This window comes from Myotis brandtii, unplaced genomic scaffold (assembly GCF_000412655.1).
Source record: "Myotis brandtii unplaced genomic scaffold, ASM41265v1 scaffold32, whole genome shotgun sequence".
Taxonomy (NCBI): domain Eukaryota; kingdom Metazoa; phylum Chordata; class Mammalia; order Chiroptera; family Vespertilionidae; genus Myotis; species Myotis brandtii.
This window is the reverse complement of record NW_005362269.1, coordinates 14,296,420-14,302,615: the sequence shown is the minus strand read 5'-3', so window position 1 is coordinate 14,302,615 and position 6,196 is coordinate 14,296,420. Positions and strand designations below refer to the sequence as shown.

At 47.9% G+C, this 6,196-nt stretch overlaps 1 protein-coding gene and 1 long non-coding RNA gene across 2 annotated transcripts in view; both read right to left on the bottom strand.

Moving 5' to 3' along the window:
• WWC1 (WW and C2 domain containing 1) overlaps positions 1-6,196 on the bottom strand; it is a 126,668-nt gene that overhangs the window by 14,375 nt on the left and 106,097 nt on the right.
• LOC106726831 lies at positions 862-2,124 on the bottom strand. Its single transcript, XR_001362941.1, has 2 exons — positions 1,552-2,124; positions 862-1,141 (listed from the first exon to the last, which is right to left on the bottom strand). It is a non-coding gene; the product is annotated as an uncharacterized LOC106726831 (long non-coding RNA).

The following is a 6,196-nucleotide window of genomic DNA, read 5'->3' as shown; positions in this document are numbered from 1 at the left end:
TAGTTAAAAAATAAACAACAACAACAGAAATTTATCCATTGCCGGTCTGGAGACTAAAAGTCCAGGACCAAGGTGTAGGTAGGTTTGGTTTCCCGAGGCCGCTCCCTGTGGTTTGCAGATGGCCACCTTCTTGCTGTGGCCTCACGTGGCCACGTGGCCTTCCCTCTGTGTGCGCATGCTTGGGGTCTATGTGTACAAATGCCCTCTTCTTACAAAGATACCAATCATATTGGATTGGGGCCCACCATAACTCTAACAACCTCATGTTAACTTCATCATCTTCTAATGGGCCCATCTCCAAAGACAGTCACAGTCTGAGGTCCTGGGATCAGGGCTTCAATTTATGAATTTTGCAAGGGACACAATTCAGACCATAACAGCTATATACCTGAGAGTGGAATTGCTGGGCCATACGGTAAGTGTATCCTTTTAAGAAACTGACAAACTGGTTTTCCAATGTGGTTATGCCACTTGACATTCCCACCAGCAATGTTATGAGGATTCCAGTTCCCCGTCTAGACTTGGTATCATCAGCCTTTAAATTTAGTCATTCTCCTGGGTGTGTACCCACAGCTCGCTGTGGTTGTTAATCAGCACTTTCCCATAGAGAATCTTTTCATGCATTTATTGACCACCCATATATTTTTCTTTGGCAAAGCGTCTGTTAGAACCATTAGCCCATTGAAAAGCTGGGTTGTCTTGTCATTATTGAGTTGGAAGAATTCATTCTATATTCTGGATAGTATTAATCCTCTGCAAATATTTTCTCCAAGTTGGCTGCTTCACTTTTTAATCTTCGAAAAGGGTATCTTCCAAAGAACAGAAGATGTTGATGGTGACAAAGTTGGATTTACCAGTTTCTTAATGGTTTGTGCTTTTTATGTCCCATCTAAGAAATCTCTGTCTACCCTAAAGTTGCAAAAAAAATTTCTCTATTTTCTTTGAGGAGTTTCATAATTTCAGATTTGATGCTCAGCCCCATGATCCATTTCAGATTTAATTTTTGTGCATCGTGCTCAAAGTTTCTGTTTTCTATACGGATATTCAATTGTTCCAGCATCATTTGTTGAAGAGACTTTCCTTTTGGTTGATGCTCTTCAAAATTATCCTTTCCTAGGGGCTCCACGGTTGGAAGGAGTTGCTGTGACAAATAGGCTGCATTTGTTAATTAGTAATTTATTTTGATTCCCATCTTTCCTTCTCAAAGACATACATAACCACCAGGCTTCTGATCAGCATGAGACAGCGTTACCACACTGAGCAGGAGGAATTCCAGCCAAAAGCAGAAAACCTGACATCTAGTTAGCTGGCTCCGGGAGACCGTGGATAAACATAAACTCTCCCTCGGGATTTTCCCGTGCGGAGAACAGGCCCTGGATCTCCACCCCCAGCCCCACGATGAAACCTCCTCTGCACTTAGAGGGGGACTTTGCTCTCCCTCCTTCACACCCGCAGCCTGTCTGTCTCCTTATAAAAGAGCCATTATACATGGGAACACGCCAGGGGCACCTCCCCAAGAATTCCGCAGACGCCACATTAACCACCACTTACCGAGGGCTTAATAAGCTCCAGGTGCTACGCTAAGGCCCTTCGACAGTGCAGCCGGCGATGACTGTCTCTGTTTTATGGACTGAAAAGCCGAGGACCGGAGAGTTGGGAGCCCTGGTCCAGGGTCACGGGCTGCTAAGTGGGGAGCCTGGTTTTCCACCCAAGTCCACTAAGTGCTCAACCACGAGGGAAATCTCTTTTTGACTGTGAATCTGATCTAAATACTTCCAGAAAGGAAAAAAAACAAAAGCAAAAACAAAAAACAACCCTCAACCGGAAGGAGAAAGATAATTAAAACAGGCATCTTTTCATCCTTTGGAGTTCAAAAAAAAAAAAAAAAAAAAAAAAGAAATATCTGGTAATCCCCTGGGCTGGTGCAGGTAGGGGAAACAGGCGAATCCCTGTGGGGGGTGAATGAGAGCAGGCAATTTACACTCTGAAGTCAACTTAGTCTCTGCTAAAATATCCTTGATTCGGTACTGCAGTCGGATTATACTGATGGCAGAGAGGGTGTCGGTTTAGGGCAGTGGTCGGCAAACTGCGGCCCCTTGAGTGTGGCTCTTCCACAAAATACCACGTGCGGGTGCGCAAGTACAGTGCGATTGAAACTTCGTGGCCACACTCAAGGGGCCAAAGAGCCGCATGTGGCTCGCGAGCCGCAGTTTGCTGACCACTGGTTTAGGGGAAGTCATAAGCACCGCTGGTGGGAGCACTGCCTAGAACAATCTTATCAGAGAGCTATTCTGCAAGGCCACTTCCCAGCTTCTGCCCTAGACAAATACGCACACGTTCCCAAGGAGGTCAACATAAGGATTTTCACTCCAGCGTTGTTTGTGATTATATGATCCTATATTGTTTAATACTTTCAGAATTTTGTTTTGCTTTTGAATCTAAAACACACACACACACACACACACACACACACACACATCCAGTCTTCTGATTATGTGCACTAAAGAAACCTCCCCCTCCCTCCCCCCAAAAAAGAGGAGGGTGTGGCAATGGCACCCTGAGCCTTGGGTGTGGGAGGAGGGAATGGAAATGAGAACAGAGGGCTGGTCTCTCGGAGGCCTCGGCACGTGACACCAGAGTGGAGCGGGGCCCAGCAAGGCTAGTTAACATTCCAGGACCCAAAGAAGCCTGCAGCCGGAGGAGGGGGCTGCAGATGGGTTTTCCTCATAGGGCAGCTACGGGATTCACAGCCCTCTTTGTAAGTCAGTGTCTAGGGAAGTCTGAATGGCCAGGGGTGGGGAGAGAGGGGGCCACAAAGGGAGAAAGAACAGAAGGCGGTTGCTAGGCAATGGCGTGAAAAGCCTCAATGCAGGCTTGGAATTTGGGGAAAACCAGTGATCTCACGCCAGGGTTTTGGAAGACAGGTCCTAGGCCTATTTCCGGCATCAGACTTCTGCCTGTGTGCACCCCAGCCCAGCCCAGCAGCATGCTAGAGAGAGGGAGAGAGGGAAGGAGAGGGAGGGGGGAAGAATGGAGACAGGGAGGTGGGGGGAGACAGAGAGAGGAGAAGGCACTGGGAAGGAGGGAGACAGAGGGGGAGTGAGAGAGGAATTGGGACAATTTACAGAGAACCCTAAAACAAACAAATGAATAATAAAAAATTCAGGAACCTTGCCATACCCTTCGTTACATGCAGGACAGTAAAGGAGACTATGAGAGGGGTCAGACTGAGGGCCCAATCCAGCCTGTTCGGGACAGTCCAAGCTATGAATGGTTTTCATGTTTTTAAACGGCTAGAAAAAAAAATCAAAAGGGTGCTATTTCATGATGTGCAAATGCTGTGACGTTCAATGTCAGTGTCCACAATCAAAGTTTCAGTGGCAGGGACACGGAGGCTGCCGTGTGTGCCATCTCTGGCTGCTTTCACAGTAAAACGGCCGAGTTGAACAGACCCAGCAGGTTCTGTATGGCCCATAAAGCAGACACTTACTATCTGCCCTTTCCAGAAAACATGCGTGAGCCCTGGAGTAACAGAGAGTAAGCAAAGACTCCTTCTGAGATCAAATGTGTAATTTTGGGAATAGAGACATACAGAAGAGGTATTGAGGGCCTCCTCTGTGTTGTGTTTATCATTCATAATGGCTATGTTTTATTTATTAATTTTTTAATATACTAGGGCCCGGTACAGAGGGAAGGAGAGGGAGGGGGGAAGAATGGAGACAGGGAGGTGGGGGGAGACAGAGAGAGGAGAAGGCACTGGGAAGGAGGGAGACAGAGGGGGAGTGAGAGAGGAATTGGGACAATTTACAGAGAACCCTAAAACAAACAAATGAATAATAAAAAATTCAGGAACCTTGCCATACCCTTCGTTACATGCAGGACAGTAAAGGAGACTATGAGAGGGGTCAGACTGAGGGCCCAATCCAGCCTGTTCGGGACAGTCCAAGCTATGAATGGTTTTCATGTTTTTAAACGGCTAGAAAAAAAAATCAAAAGGGTGCTATTTCATGATGTGCAAATGCTGTGACGTTCAATGTCAATGTCCACAATCAAAGTTTCGGTGGCAGGGACACGGAGGCTGCCGTGTGTGCCATCTCTGGCTGCTTTCACAGTAAAACGGCCGAGTTGAACAGACCCGGCAGGTTCTGTATGGCCCATAAAGCAGACACTATTCGCCCTTTCCAGAAAACATGCGTGTAACAGATAGTAAGCAAAGACTCCTTCTGAGATCAAATGTATAATTTGGGGCGTAATAGAGACATACAGAGGAGGTATTGAGGGCCTCCTATGTGTTGTGTTTATCATGTATAATGGCTATGTTTTATTTATTAATTTTTTAATATATTTTTATTGATTTCAGAGAGGAAGGGAGAGGGAGAGAGAGACTGAAACATCAATGATGAGAGAGAATCACCAATCAGCTGCCTCCTGCACGCCCCCTACTGGGGATTGAGCCCGCAACCTGGGCATGTGCCCTTGACCGGAATCGAACCCAGGACCCTTCAGTCTGCAGGCCGACGCTGTATCCACTGAGCCAAACTGACTAGGGCATGGCTATGTTTTAAATCTGTACTTCATAGATGAGAAATGGAGGCTGTGCATCAGAATCACCCAGGGAGCTTTTAAAATGTACTGACACTCAGCCCCCCTACCCGCCACCAGACCTAGGATCGCACAGGAAGTCGGCTGAGCGAACCTCCTGATCCCTATTGGTCTGAGTTCAGTGCACGGAAGCCCAACGAGACTGCCTCCCAAGAGGCAAGACTTACAGGCTATGTTCATGTCCAGGATGGAATCTGCCTTCTCCCTTTCAGGCTGAGGGTTCGCAGTGATGCTTGTTGTTTGCCTAACCGTAATTCCTGCCCTCTACTGAGTGTCTACTGTGAGCCCTTTTATCTTCATTAGTGGCTTTTCCTTCGGCCTTTCCACGACGCACTGTCATTGGTGTCAAGCCCAACGAGACTGCCTCCCAAGAGGCAAGACTTACAAGCTGTGTTCATGTCCAGGATGGAACCTGCCTTCTCCCTTTTGGGCTGAGAGTTCGCAGTGTTGCTTGTCGTTGGCCTAACCGTAATTCCTGCCCTCTACTGAGTATCTACCGTGAGCCCTTTTATCTTCATTAGTGGCTTTTCCTTCCGACCTTTCCACGACACACTGTCCCCATTTTTCAGTGGATGCTGTCAGATAGGTTAGGATGGCTTGCCTGAGAGTGGCTGCCCTGAGGTGGAGGCAGTGATGGGAGGAAGCGTGGTGTGGGCTGCCTGGGAGCTGGTAATGAATGCCCGGCTTCCTGATTTGGATGCTGATCCCACAGGGAGTTTGGTTTCTGAAAATTCACTGAGCTGTACTGGGTGCTTAGGTGAACTTTTCTGTATGTATGTTATCCTGCAATAAAAAGTTAAAAATGTGCCCTAGCCGGTTTGGCTCAGCGGATACAGCGTTGGCCTGCAAACTGAAAGGTCCCAGGTTCGATTCCAGTCAAGGGCACATGCCCGGGTTGTGGGCTCAATCCCCAGTGGGGGACTTGTAGGAGGCAGCCGATCCATGATTCTCTTTCTTCATGGATGTTTCTATCTCTCTCTCCCTCTTCCTTCCTCTCTGAAATCAATAAAAATATATTTTAAAAAAAAAAGTTAAAAATGCTGCCCTGGCCCGGTGGCTCAGGGCACATGCCCAGGTGGCGGGTTCGAGCCCCAGTCAGGGTGTGTACAGAATGCAACCGATCAATGTTTCTCTCCCTCTCTCTCTCAACATATCCTCAGGTAAGAATTTAAAAAAAAGGTAAAAATGATTTGCCAGGTTACACATGATTTCAGAGAGGAAGGGAGAGGGAGAGAGAGACTGAAACATCAATGATGAGAGAGAATCACCAATCAGCTGCTTCCTGCACGCCCCCTACTGGGGATTGAGCTGGCAACCTGGGCATGCGCCCTTGACCAGAATCGAACCCAGGACCCTTCAGTCTGCAGGCCGATGCTGTATCCACTGAGCCAAACTGGCTAGGGCATGGCTATGTTTTAAATCTGTACTTCACAGATGAGAAATGGAGGCTGCGCATCAGAATTACCCAGGGAGCTTTTAATGTACTGACACTCAGCGCGCCCCCCCTCCGCCGCCCCCCACCAGACCTAGGATCGCACAGGAAGTCGGCCGAAGCGAGCCTCCTGATCCCTATTGGTCTGAGTTCAGAGCACGT